The sequence below is a fragment of the Poecilia reticulata genome, linkage group LG4, assembly GCF_000633615.1.
Source record: "Poecilia reticulata strain Guanapo linkage group LG4, Guppy_female_1.0+MT, whole genome shotgun sequence".
Classification (NCBI taxonomy): domain Eukaryota; kingdom Metazoa; phylum Chordata; class Actinopteri; order Cyprinodontiformes; family Poeciliidae; genus Poecilia; species Poecilia reticulata.
Window position 1 is genome coordinate 26,902,200 of NC_024334.1, and position 15,412 is coordinate 26,917,611.

At 36.9% G+C, this 15,412-nt stretch overlaps 1 protein-coding gene across 40 annotated transcripts in view; it reads left to right on the forward strand.

Moving 5' to 3' along the window:
* The window catches only part of adgrl2a (adhesion G protein-coupled receptor L2a), a 127,241-nt gene that overhangs the window by 22,928 nt on the left and 88,901 nt on the right, over positions 1-15,412 (forward strand). The window lies entirely within an intron of this gene.

Sequence of the window (15,412 nt, forward strand, 5' to 3'; positions counted from 1 at the left end):
TTATAGTTCAAGTTGACGCAGCTCCAGATTATTTTATTCAGCTGCCGCATGTGGAAATATAGCATGCAGTAATTCTGAGCCAAGCCAAATCAGGCACTGCTTGTGTGAGTAATGCAGTTTTCAGGACAACGGGCACAGACGGATAGAGGGGGATAATCTTGAGTGGTTTCATTAGTTGTTAAATTGTGATTTGTCTGAGATTTTCTGCTTGAAAGCGTCAGTTGTTCCCAGTGGCATCAGAGCTGGATCTGTTTGTAAATTCCTCGCTTTTTAATGCTCGCCGTCATGGAAATACACGCCGCAGATTTCACACCTCAAAAAACATCAAGCTCAAATGTCTTGTAATCACACTTCATTAAGTTTTGATTAAATCAGTCCTGGCTTTGTTGTAACCGCAAGTTTTACGTGTCCAATGTTTAACCACGAGGTTGAAAAGTAACACACTAAATGTTTTATGATTGAATTTAGAATACTCCGAAGCTGGCATATTTTTTGTGTGTAATGTAAGTGGGGCTAATAAAATTCTGTGTAAAGATGACAGCTGTCAAAGCTCTGGCTAAGCCGTCATTTAAGTTCAGTAATCAAAAACTCAAGGGTGCAAGGTGGGATTTTAACAACACATCTTATTGACAGTATAGCGAATCGCATTGGCGTAAATTGTAATAGCACATTATGCGCATACCATCTGGATGTCATTTGATCTTTCCTTTTAAAAAATGGAAACATACTTCTCTGATCTCTACAGGCATCAATCAAATTGGTAAAACTTCAGCCATAAAAATGCCTCAAAAGCAGCTTTGCTCAGTCAAATGGTTTCCATTAAATGTGAGAAAATTTCTCAACCATAAAGTTGATCAAATATAAAAGTATGTAGTATTATATAGATAATTAAAAATAGAAAACCAAGAAATCACATTTCCATGAGTTTTCACAGACTGCCATGAATCTAAAAATCAGCTGTGGTAAATTTAGATGATTGGACTTGATTAGGAAAGGGACACCTGTCTATATAAGATCCAACAATTGACAGTGCCTATGCATCAAGCATGAAGTCAAAGGCATTATCTTTAGACCTCCAACGCAAGATTGTCTTTAGGCACAATTCTGGGGAAGGATACAAAAAAGATTCTGCTGCTTTGAAGATTTCAGTGAGCTCAGTGGCCTCCATCATTTGTAAAAGGAAGACTAAAATGACACTTTCTTGCAAAATGCTTTATGTGAAATAAATTGTTACTGCAACTTTACTCTAGACAATGTACATTTTGCAAATAACTTTTGAGAGAAGGTAGTTATTCAAGTACCATAAAATATGGACTTATATGACCGTAATATACTCTGTAACTTGTTTAATGCAGTATAAAAAGCTTTAGAAAGTAAAGGAGGGGTAAGGTGGTCAAGTCATGAAAAAAATACAAGTACGCTCTTTTTTTATTATTGAACAGCAGACACTGGCAAGAAGCAAATTTTTCAGTGCAAACTTGTCAAGATGGAAACATCGAACTTTGTTGTTGTAGGACAATCCTAAAAAGGTTTAAGGCTACAAAAGATTTAAAAGGAACTAATCATGAAAATCCACTTTTTTAGCACATTGAGCATCTAGGAGTGCATTTATTGTCTTCTGGTGCTGTGTAGATATCTTTGTTCTTTTTTAGTTATATTTTTCATTCTATTCAATTTTCTCTATTGCCTATAACATTTTCTAGTCTATTAAGTCACTGCATTTGCTGCCAAAATGCTAAGCAGGGTCATGACTTCCAACTAATCAGTTCTGTGAATCCGACTTTTTTTTTTTCTTGCAGGGATTTTATAATATCCAAGTTCAGTCGCGCCAAAGTTGCAAGTAGACAAGTGAAAATGTTTGGTTCTAGCGTGCATTAGTCCACAAGATTCCTTACTTTGTCCCGCTTCATCAAAGCTCCTTCAAAGCGTCTGGTTATATTTTATTTTTCTTGGAAATGTCCCCACGATAGTGGGGAAAGTCCCGCTTGTTTGAGCGAAGCACTTAAGGAGGAGTCCTTCAGCAACCTCAGCTAGTATCAAGAGGGATTTTCCAAAATACTTTTTCTGATTGAGGAGTCAGGTCCTTCTCTATAGGGAAACGAGAGACACAGCAAAGTGGTAAGCTCCTAATGATCCTAAAATGACAACAAAGCTTATTTTAGACCATGAGTTTTTGTGTGTTGATAATAACGTCCTGGTCTGTTGGATAGCCATCGAGTCTTCTGTTTCTGTTGATGCTGTGTGTTAGTTTTTAGCTGTCTCTGTGAATTTTAAACTGTGTTGCATGTTTGTAATATTTGGCTGTCAGTTGCCATTTTTGTCTTGGGGAACACATGATCCAAATGCATTTGGTGATGTTCTTGACGCTCCCATTAGCTAACTCCTTAATTATGTCGGGACTTTGTTTACTTCATTCATATTGCGGTAATATTCATATTTTAATAGGTATCTCACATGCATGGACGCTACAATTAAACTCTGCTCCATATTGTAGGTAGCTGGTATGGATGGAGAGGGTGTAAATACAGTAATAATACCATCGCGATGCATTCATTTGAGTGTGTGGTTCTGCAGATTGATGGTCTTCATTCTCCTGCTCTCGGTCAGACGCTCAAACATGCAAGGCTGAATGGACAAGACTTCTGGTCTTAAATCTTTGGTAAACTTTGCGTTAAAAAATTTCTCTGCCAGTAGAAAATTGTGTCGCTGCTATGAAACTAGAAAAATGGCAGAATGTGGTGGCGTGGAACGCTCTGCAACCTGGAGTGGGGCGGGGCTCGAACACACGTCTCAGAACAGGTTAACCGAGGGGATTGTGGCGCCACAATAATAAGGAATTCAGACCAAATCATTGCAGTTCTACTTTATATAGACCATAAGGGAATGATTTACATGTGAAAAGGACAAATTTAAGACTGAAGCAGAGGTTCATCTACAAGCAGAACAAGCTATATTAGAATGGTTCATTTGTTAAAATCATGAAAAAACTCAATCTAATTGAGCAGTTTTGCTAAGAATTAATTTTCTTTCCATACTCTCTGTCCAATCTGATTGTGCTTGAAATATTTTCAAAGAAACTTCAGAGCAGGTAGAGACACACCCAAAACATGTGCAGCTATAATCCCAGAAACAAGGGTATCTATTAAATCAGAGGGTGAATACATACGCAAGCCACCCTTTTTAGATTTGTGTTTGTATAAAAACTTAAAAACTGTGTGATTTTGCATCTATTTTCATGAGTATGTTCTACTGCTTTTGGTTTATATTGCCCATTGAAATAATGACGGACAATTAAACCTATGTGTAATCAGTGTCAAAGCGATACAGAAGTGAATTATTGGCAGGTTGTTTAACCCTCTGCTTGCTAATGAACAGAGTAAGCAATATAATACACTGATGAATTGTCTGCATCTTAATGTTGGAATGGCAGGTTGAAAAAAACATTGGTTATTTACTATTTTGACATTTTTCATTCATCCTTTTCTCTTCTCCTCTAATATTATCCTACCCCCCTTACGTCTTTTCCCTTTTCCTATTTCAGTCTCACAGATCAGCCCAGAAACAGTTCATTACAAACAATATCCCCTAGTAAACATGCTTCATTAAACTGCCTCTACCCCTAATATCTTTTTAATGCATTTTTATAATTGAATTAAATGGGTTAGTGGAATGCTATAAATAGTTTGAAGTTGGTTTGTCCCCTCCCCCCATTTTCTTTTTTCGCACCTGAAACGTGTGTATTTATATGCTGTATAAACACACGTACCAGACTGAGAATGCAGCGATGGAGGGCAGGAAGTTTGACCTCCTTCTCTATACATTCTTCACATTTGACTTCCCTGGTTGGACACGTGTCCACGAGTATGTCTGTTTTATTTACTCAGCTGACTCACGGCAGTTTCTAAGCTTTTGTCTCCTGTTATCCTTTTTTCTATGCTCACATCTCTACTCTGAAGAATTGCTTGTTTGCTTCAGTAACCCTCAGAGTTACTGGCATTAGTTTTTAGATTGATTTGTGTTATTATTTTAATTACACTGTATTTACAGAGTAGAGCGCTGTCGATTGCTAAATTACCCCATGGCTTATAGCATCAAAAATTAATAATATAGCACAATAAAGTTTAAAGTCATGGTCCTACCACAACAATTATGTGTAATTTGTTATAATACAGGTTGTTTAGATGGTGTAATTTCCACCACCATTGCTTTATTATGACTGTTATCCTGCTTAAGCCCACAAGAGCCTTGTTAACCAGCAATATTGTAATCATCATTTATGATTGAGATCAACTATCATCTGGGGTTTTATTGAAGACTGTTTATTTCTTAGATTTTATAGTTCCTGTGTCTATAAGTCAGCTAAAGGTTAGAGACATGAAGGGAAAGTTATTCTGATCAAAGAGAAGTGCTTTACCTGTTAAGATCCCTGCCTTTTCTCTGTTTGGTTCTGAATCTTGATAGAAAGATGAAACAAAAATACATTATTAAAATAGTGAAGTCTCACAGTGCTTATATAATAAATAAATAGAGCAACAATAGGGCCTTGTGGTTGGTAAGATAATGGCAAATAAATGATAATAGTATGAATATGAAAGAGCCAACAAATGACCAATTTCATAACCGCATTGCCATTTCATCCCAACTTACTTCCATTTGAACCCATAACTAAATAAATATGAAGTCATGTATTGTGTCTTAGTTTATTTTTCTTGGGATATAGGTATTTTGATAAGTAATGTAGATTGATTCTCATATTTTTATATAGCAGCTTGTTTCTGTTGAATATTGTTCTGATCCCCCCTTGGTTGAGTAAAATCTCAAGATCAAAGACTGATTGGACTCCTTATAAAACCAAAGTGATTTGTCCCACCCACTACTAGTAAATATTTAAAATTAGATTCACATAATCACACTTACTAGCAGCAGACTATGAGCAGATTAAAGAAATGTACTTTAATAATGTCTTGTCATGTGAATGTGATGTTTACTCAGTGAAAAAAAATCTGTCATGAGGTTACCAAAACAGTGAATGTACAAACTGACCAAACACATAACAAAGACTTCAAAATTAAAAGAATTGCAAGGTAAATCAAAATAAACCATAAACTAAATTAAAGATCTAAACTAAGTTATAGCGTAACTTTAAACCAAATTTACACCTCATATTAGTCAAAAATGTGTACAAAGTGCAGATTTTGATTTGTCTCTATGTGAAAGGTTCTAATTACTGTTTTTTTTCCCGTTTCTTTTTTTGTTTGCCTGTTGTTAGAAAGCAAAACAGTTCAAATATATTGAAAACTGAAGTTGATTTTTTTTATTAAAAGCAATTGGAGAATGTAATGTCCTGACTCCAACAGCATAGCGTGGACTCAGAGCCGAGTGACAAGGCTTTCTGTTGTTCTTAATCTTTGTGCACAGACTAATTCTGAGCCAAGAAAAATCCTCTTACTTCATAGAAAGTGACAGCTACAATGAGAAGAGGCTTTAAGCATAATCACTTTGCATGATATTCATGACTAAATCGGGGATCATAGTTCTGCCAGTTTTACTTTATATTGTCTAAAGTTTCACTGAACTGAGTCTATATTCTAAGCGCATGTCGGTTATAGTAGATCTTCTTTTTACATAGTAGTATTTTTGTTGGGACTGATATTGTCATAAATAACACGTTTTGTGAAGCCGTTATGGTAAAACGTGAGCACTTTTTTTTTTTTAAATACCTTGATGACCATTTTAAAGAGGTTCAAACATTGTAGGCCTGGAAGTCTCTGACTTATCTTTATTTTTGAATTGCATGAATGTACGTTTGCCATATAGCATTCCAAGTAATCTTCTTCAAGTTATTTTTCCCTTTATCCTGCTGGTGCACCTTTTATATATGAATATATAAACTTTTTTTTTTTCATAAACAAGCAGTGATGATTTATCCTTGCAAGGCATGATTAAATTGGCTTACATGTTTTCCAAAATAATGTAGTCACATCTGGTGGGATTGCAGGGATTTGCATGTATCAGTGACAGAATTGCAATTCACACCTAGCTCAGTCACAGACTCTTTTCAAAACCTTCCCCAAAGATTGTTGGAATTATGGAGAAGCAAAATGAGATGGCACGGTGAGGACTGTGTGTCAAGAGGTGTGGAGTCAGTTTATGTTTGCAACCTGCAACATAGAGTGCTGGGAATACTTTGTTCACATTTTTTTTTTTTTTTTGCATAAAAATATTTTTTTGTGTGTGTGTTCAATAGAAGCATTTTGAAATCATCAAATAATCTGAACTGATGATTACCCTCACTATGTTGGCTAAATGCTTTTAAGGAGTTTGTTTTCTGAAGGAGGTCATGCCATGTTCAGAACAGACAAGGTTCACTAAATGGGTCACCTGCGGTTTCATCAAACCTAAACAAATACTTTCTTTAGAATTTAGCTTTTCATTCCCCTTTAGCAAAAAAAAAAAAAAAAAAAACACAACCTGTTTTTAGAGGCGAAACCTGTAAGGACAAGCCTAGCACAGGGATTTTCTGTCTTTCCACACACTCTGAAGCCTCGCCATTGTTTCCCCTCGAAGCTTGAAATGTTTAAAGTACTTGAGGTTTCTCAAAGGGAACAGGGAAGGGCACCTTTAAAAGCACTCTTTTTGTATCGCAGGAAGGAGAAGAAGAGAAGACTTAAAACCTTCATCTCAAAGTCAATGAAGTGAAATAGACAATCAAGGTGTTCTGAAATCTAATTACTGGACTGTAAAGCCCAGGGCTTAATATGAGCCCAGAACCTGCAAGAACGGGATCCAGCACCTCCCAGTGATGTTCCATTTAGATGTTTTAACGACTAAAAATACTTATACTGTCTCACTTTCTATCTTCTTTTCCTTCCTTTCTTTCTTTCTTTCTTTCTTACTTTTTTATTTAATAACCTCTTTTCTGCCTTGTCCCTATTCTGGTTTTGTTAAAAGGACCAACTGTTAGTGTGAGGAAGACAAATTAATAATTTAACATCTGATCTGATCAGATGTGATACATAAAATTCTCAAAACAGAAGATAAATGTTACGTGGTCTTATTTCTAAACACCATGTGCATATATATGTACCGAATTGTCTTAAAAAAATGGAAGTGCTGATTGTGTGCGCTTATCCATCCTTACTTAATATTTAAGGAAACTTTAAAATGCTGCAGAAATTTTACATACTTTTTTAAGCACGATTTTTAAAATGTGTTTTACTTACTTAACATTCGATGCAGAGTAAAGTGATACGTATTTGTTTAGGTCTGCGTGCTTTAAGGAGTGTGAGCTTGTTTTGTTTTTCTACCACTTTGTTGATGTCATCTTGGTTGTTTGAGGTAGACTGCGGGATCCGGCCTCCCTGCGGAGCCAGGCAGCCGTGGGGTCTGTGTACGTAGGCCGACCACGCTGTCATGTCTCTTTCATCGCCAGCCAGGCTTGGCCAACACGGAGATAAGGAGACAATGACTGGGAGAGCGAGCAGTGGCAAGGTGTAACCACAGCCCCTGGGTCTCCTCCCTGCCGAGTACTTCAAATCCTCATTAGGATTTTCAGCAAAGGAAGAAGGGATTTTCAGGATTAGGGCTTTGTCACAGCTGGCTCCAGGTCGGTGTTTGTCATGCAAGAGCATGGCAGAACTCTGACATATTGCTAACCCCCCTCCTCCCGTCTAACACAGACGCTTCCTTCACCTGGCTCCCGAGGCAGTCAATGTATGTTCCACTGACCTCAAATGCTTGATGCTTACAATTGTTAACCTGCCGCCTTTGCTAAGCGTTTTAAAGTACTTTCTAGTAGCTTTTGTCAGGTGTCTGTTGATTCATGTTGCAGTGTCAGCGTTTGTTGGATATTAATACAGAGTTAACCTTGGAAAACATATTTAGTTTGGTGTTTACAATCCTAATATATAACTCTTCTGAACACGTCAGCCATGATTTTGAGGCAGCTGTTCAGACAGGAGACTTACTGCTATGCTTTTAACTTTAGCCTTCATATTTTTATACAGCAAAAGTACTAAATGGCCTTCCCTGAAGCTATTTGTTCCCTAAGTTTGCTTGCATTTTACAAAAAAAAAGTATGTAAAGCAGGCTTCTCTGTTAAAAAGCTCTGACCTGCCAATACTGGTTGTAGCTGGTTCCAATTGCTCTGTAAGAGCTATATTTGCCAGGACTAAACAAAGTTTAGGCTTTTTGGTGTTTCAGTCTTTTGCTTACAGACATGACGCTCTAGCATCTTAGCTTACAAACTGCACTTCAAAAATATTAACTTAAAAATAATGTGTTCTGTGGACCACAGTCCCAAGACTTTTTAGATAACCAGCATGCATTGGTAGCTTTAACCAGCCAATGTATAATTGRAGGAATAGATCATTTCCCACCTTGAGAGAGCAGTTAGTGTAAAACAGCGTTTTAGAGATTTATAATCAAGACAAAATCATATGGAGTTGACATTTTAGATATTTTACAGCACCTTTTCTAGCACCTCAGATTAGGTAGCATTCTAACTATATAGTCTCTGTGTATTCTTAGCCTTGCTTGAAATTTTCTTATAGGCTTCCAACTTTAACAGAGTTTAAACATTTAAATACTTAAAGAGCATTCCAGTTTTGGGCTGAAGTCGGCTGATCGTTGATTTATACCTTATCTTGCTGCTTGCACACTGAAGAGTGTTGTTGTTGGCGCAAACTGTCACCGCTTAGGTATTGAGTGTTAAGCGAAGTGGATCAGATCTGATTTCATGAGAAGCCTGTCATCAGTCGGGGTCGGTCAAGCTGTAAGTTTAACAGTTTTGTTAACCAGTCTATTTCTTGGGATATTCCCGTTTTGTAAATATGAACAAACAGTTTTCCTTTGAAAGAAAGTGGCTATTTCTTTGAGGTCACACACTCATTACACTTAACAAAAGTCCCCTGTTTCCTGACATGTTACTCTGTCTCTCAGATTTCAACGTAACATTAAAACTGCCTTCTTCTATAATTCTCAAGACTCTTACTGGATAAGAGGGTTTCAAATGGGTCCCACCCTAGATTAGTCATCTACTTACATGTCCCTATCTGCCTTATGCTTTTTTACAGCCACAGCTTATCTCACTTTGTTCTTGCCCTGTTAATCAGGGACACTCCTCCATGTAAATGTTTTTTTGTTTGCGTCTAGGCTTTATATTTGTTTCATTAGTCATAAATCTGGGCTGGTTGCAGGATTTACTGTTAAATGTTCTGATTCATGTGACAAATAATTGCTTATATGCTGTGAAAAAGACTCAAAGCTATTTGCATGATGGCAACAAGATAAAATAGCAGCGCCTCTTTAGTTTTGAAATGTTTTTCCATTGGTGCCGCTTACGTAGTTGAGATCAAGGACTGCAGACAAACGGAAAGCAAGAACTTCTGATGAAGTGCTGTCTAGAAGGGGCGGATGGAGAGAATGTTTTTGATTATCCACTGTATAAGGTCTCTCAAACAGGAACCAGCATGTACAACTTGCGCCTGACAAATGAAGCAGGTCAAAGGGCAAATGCAGGGTTGTTTTGTATCCGCTGGTGTTATGATGTGGAATGTTACAGTTAATAATCTGCAGAGTTCATGTCGCATGAGATTGCAGCGTGCCAATTTTCTCTCTCTTTCTCGTGAGTCATTGTAGATTGGAATATTTTAGAGCATTATATAAACTGTTTTTAATAGAATTTCACTGTGGACATCACAACTCTGATTTCCTCTGCAAGAGAAATTACATCCATTTATCAGGGTGAGCAGCCTGGGTCCCATTCCACTTTTGGGTTTAGCAAAAAAGCAGACAGAAGGATGGAGTCATTGAAGTGGTCTTCGACTGCTTTTATTAAACCAGGCAGATTCCATAGCAGCTGAAACGTCTCACGCAAACAACAGCAATTTGTGTTTAAGGGGTAGATAATTACATTTCCATTGTGAGGAGACTGCTGAAAAACATCCACATGGGACAGCGTTAGTACGGTTTGGATTGCATGTAAAGAAAAACCTACTGCGGGACATGTAATGACAGAATGTGTTAAGAGAAGATGATATACTCTAAGGCTCGTGATTTCACAGATTTTACAGTCTGCTCTCATGGGTCGGTCGTAAGATATCCTTTCTTGCCCTTAGTGGAATCCTTTTTGTCCTCTTGCTTTCATTCCTGATTTAGTACAGCTATAAATCCAGAGAAGGGTCCTGTAAACGAGGGGTGGTGAAACTACGCCCATAAATAAAAAGGATTTAGAAGCAGGACCTTTTTCAAAGAACTCTAAATTCACATTTATGTGCCTTGTTAACTCACAGGGCTTAACTAGTGCATTTAGTATTTATTTATTTTTTTCTTGTTTGTGTAGGATTTCCGCTGAGGCTGAACTCTTAATTTAAACTCACACTTAGTAAATCAGCCAAGAATTTCCACTTGTTTAGCGATACCTTTTTTTTTTTTTTTTTTGGTGGTCCTTCTAAATCAGCATGCTGAAATCCTGACATGTTGGTTTACTTGATGTCAGACTGAACATATACCAGCTCAAGCTGTTAGTGCTCTGGCACTATAAGTTGACCTCGTGTGATTCAGCCTTTGACCTTGTGAGTTATAGTGACCCCTGAGTGCTTTTGCATGTCAGGCCTCAGGCTTTTCCTTACTCTTGGATAAATGATGCACTTACATGTTAACGATAAATATCCAATTAAATAATCTATTTTGAATTTGCTTCCTTCAGTATGCAGGCAAGCGTATGCCAGTAGGATGTTAGACATAGGCTTATATTAATTTGTAATGGCAGAATAGTCTTTAGTAAAAAGACGTGGGCTGCCCATTCGATAGACTTGGCTAAGGCAATTTTTTTGAAAATAAAAGGATCCTCACTGCTGAGAAAAGATTAAATATTTTTCTAGACCACAAAAAAGAAAATAGATCCCAAACATGGTATGTCTTCATATTAACAGAGTAACTAGTTAATTGTTTTTGTTAAAATAAAAAAAAAAATAATTAAATGTTGTCCTTTTAATTTCACCACTTCTTGAAGCTGTAGCAAGGGGATAGCAGAATATTTTTAAGCTATTTTGAAGCTGTTGCTTTTTAAAGCTTCTTGTGTCTTGATTTTGGTCACCATCTTATACCTACTGACAGAGACATACATGGACTGATGCTCGTGTTTCTTAATTTCCATCAGACAAACAACTCTCATCCTCGAAATTCTTACATTTATTTAAAATATTCAGCCACCAGGTTTGCGTTTTGACAATCTTCAAATATGTCCTTAAATAGGAACTTCACATGTACTGCCTCTCTTCAGAGTAAGTTATTCCAAATCTGGAAGCTTTTTTTAATGCAAGATTGTTATACAGTAATGACCTGAAAGATTAAGATTATATTTAACTGCAAATCATTAAAATAAAATGCAGTAATAACTTTTATATTTATGTGCTTCTGAAATGAGATTTGTTAATGGACGTATTAGGATTTTTTTTTTTTTGCAATGTAAATAGTCTATTAGAAAAGACTAAATGAGTGTTTTGCTTTTGTCCTTTATCAAGTGTTATGCAACACTATTTGTCCCATTTTAAGTGTCCAAGCAAAAAGGGTGTCAACTAACAATCCACCAAATGTGGATAGCAGTGAGTCCTTGTGGTTGAGTCAGAATGGAGACGGCATAAAGAATTCAGTCAGAGCAGCAGTCGTGTCATCAGGCAGGGCATGACTACCCTGTTGGTCAGGGAATTTAAATGCCAGGTGGGGGTCAGTTGAAGCACCGGCTGAATAATGTGGCACAAATGCATACACATGAGAGCAGAGTCTTGGGGAAGAGGAACCACTGCCGTGGGCAGCTTGAAAAAGTGCACTGAGAGAATGCAAAGCAACCAGACAGACCACCGCGTTTTTATGTATTCCCAGGGGTGACACATTGGGTGCCGTTTTATTAAAATGGAGTGCATCAAACACGTCACTGAAGCAGAGCAGGACATTTGGGCTTCTGAATGTATCTCAAGCCACTGCTTTTATTATTTTATGAAAGAAACAGGAAATTCTTTAGACAAGGGTCATCACATACTAATCAAATTCAGCCTATGAAGCTCCAAAAGGCATTCACATCATTTAACTTGTATCAGTTGTCATCTGAAATATTGACTGACCTACATCAATTCCCTCTCGGAGTGACTCAGAGGATTAATCCACATAATTCTATTAATGTCGACTCACTTTAATTGAAATAGAGGGCAAACTTTCTCCTATCCAATGTCTTGTTTTATCTTTGAATCTAGACTGTTTACATTATTCAGTTTTTTTATTTTTATTTTGTCAAATCAACTTCAACACTGTAGTAATAAAATGAGTAAAGATGTCTTGACCTTGTCTGGATAATCTCTAAATGTCTTGTAATTTAATATTGAAATTTACAGTTGACCGTGTTTTAGGAACCATGAGAGAAAATTTACTACTTTATGGTCACTGCAGCCATTTCATTACCAGGATATGTCCTTCCTTTTTTTGTGACCTAAAAATCCCTCTCTCTTTTTTCCCCCTCTCTCTCGCTCTCTTTCCCGCTCCCTCTGCACACACTGCCTGGCCTGGGGGCTATCCGATATTAGACAGTGAGATGTCACTCTGTGCTTGTGTGAGTGCAGTCAGCTAACATGTGCAGATGATGTGTAGTCAATAATGCATTATGAAAAAAAAGGGGATTTATGACCTTGATGAGCCTCGTATTGCTTAATTAGGCCTAAAGGTTGATTTACATACAAGTGTACATGGAATTTGATGAGGCTGTGTTTTCCTGCAGTACATTTTTCTTTTGTCTGGCAGCAAAACTTGATGCTTTGCGTTTGTTCAAATTCTAATGGACAGGGTTGCGCGGCAGTAGCTAATATGAAGGGGGGTGTTACATGAACCTTTTTGGTTTCTAGTATTTCTACATGTCCTATTTTATTTGAACACAATTAGATTAAGTGCTACAAGATCATATTTCTGTTCATTGCTATTGTGGCCAGGATTATCTCTACAAGCACTAGTTTTGGACAAAGATGAATAAACTACATAAGGAAAACAAAATCTCTGGTGTAAGTTTCTGTTTAAAGCTGCTAAACAATGTGAGGAAAGAAATCATTTTTTCTTGACATCTATTCAGAGAGAAATGATGAGATCTTTTTCAGAGTCATGTACCTATATCAAAGATGCTCCTGATAGCCCCCCTGCTGTTGCTATGGAAGTAGCGGAGATGTAAATGAACTGGAGTGAACTCGATGGTGGAGAATACAAATGAGGATGAAATGTTTCTTTTTTTTTCTTTTGCTCTGGCTCTTTTTTTCTTCACCCTTTTTTCCTACTTCCTTTCCATCTATTTCGTGTGTCTCATCTCTCATCATGTTCAAAGACTAACTAGCATTTAATATCTTTCATGATACTGTAACATGATATGAGAACAGCTAAAGATATATTTAAATTAAATTGGCTTTGAGGTGGTCAGCAAAGCCACAGTAACTTTGGGCAAATTTATTTCCTTTCGATACTTGGAACTGGATCCAATACTTTGGAAATTGATTGATGAAGTAAGAATAGAAAAATCTATGTTATTCCCAACTGGGTGGTCATTTTTGACCACCCGTCATTTCTCAAAAAATGACCACACTGATAGTGATCTCACTGTATCACTATCACTGATAAAGTGATAGGATATCACAGTATCAAATTTATGGCAACAAGAGAACATTCGAAGAAATGTTGGGAAAACTAAGACCATTATTTTCTTTTTCACCACTTAATTTATTTTATTTTATTTTTACAGATTATAAAATGTGTTTTAAATAGTCTATATCGGTGTAAAATATTTCAGTCCAGTTTGGTCAAGTTTGCATAATGTGGTTTCATTCTTCTTTCTAAAGTAAAAGAATGTATTAAAAAAAGGAAAATGCAATTATATTTTGTTGCAAATTGAATAAAAGTGTCATAAATGTTAATGATTTTAAAAAAAATATATGTTTAGTGTGGAATCCTCCAGTTTGGGTTTTACTATCTACATACTTCATATTTTAAACTAAAGGTACTAAAATGCAGGCCAGATTCTTAAACAACTGGGAAATAGCCCCTCAGCAGATGCTAAGTTTAACTCCTATTAGCCAGAAGTGGTATTCTGAGTTAGCATGAAGAGCTGTCATTATTAATCGACTTCATTATCTTTCAGGATAACAAGTGAAGAACTTCTTCAATTACAACTTCAATTACACTTGGATATGGGTTGTCCCTTTCTTACAGCATCCATAGGCTAATTATTACATGCCAATGGCAAATTATCCAAATTAGACAACGACATTGTTAAGTATTTTTAGGACCCACTAGTAGATTGAGAGTGCTATACAGACATCCTCGTAAAAATTGGAACAATTTTATTTGGAGTCATACATACTGTTGTTTCCTGAGATGTTCATCACAGGCTTGTAATGATCCCCTATACAGGCTTTATAGTTAACATTGCACCACATTTGTTTGATAATAATTTTTACCTATTCTACAATACAGGAGCAACAGGAGCACACTGTTAAATCAAAAATAAAATGTAATGTGTGCCAGTTCAGTGATGTAATTCATCTTTTACAATGGCCTCAGAGTGAGCAGTCTACCTCATATCCTGCTGTTTGCTGAGCATATGCAATATTTTGTTTCATCTCCTCCCCTACATAGATCTGACTTCTTAAGAATCCATGTTGTTGGAAAGGATATCTCTGGATTATAGAATCAGCACTGTGGGAAGGGCCTTAAAATAATAGTTTCTTTTTCTTTTCAGACCCATTTTACTTGTTCCATAGATTTTGTGGTATGCAGTTGGTGGAGTAAACCAGGATGACTCAAGCTGCGTCCCCTGTGGTTTCAAGCTAATACTTTAGGCCACACTTTTCTTTCACCCAGTGTCCCTCCAGTGAGCTAGCTTGTCAGCTCAGGAGAGCAGAATAATGGCAGCCGAGAAGAGATGCTAGCTCATTTACAAGCAGCTGGTTAGCTCTCGTCAGAGCAGCTAGGAAAATCAAAGGGCCCGGTTAACGGTAGACGACAAGCATTGGGAGCGTCCCTGTCAGTCTTCTCATTGGCTCTCAACAGAAATTATCTGGTTTCACATCAAAATAATGCGGGGACCCCTTTTGTGTTCTGGGCACAATGATGGCAGCGTTAGTGACTGAATGGGCCTTTTGATGAGCCTCTGCTTTGCTCCTGGCCTAACTGTGGACGTATTTGTAACTCAAGTTACAAAGAGTCATTTTAATATGAAAACCATTTACTGGAGGGGAGATACCCCTGGTAAAACGCAGGACTGTTTAATATCTTGTATGATTTTGGCTGAACTTGATTGTAGTAATTTTATGTTTTGTACCATACAAAAACTATTTTGTCTGTTATATTAATGTGTGTATATATATATATATACATATATATA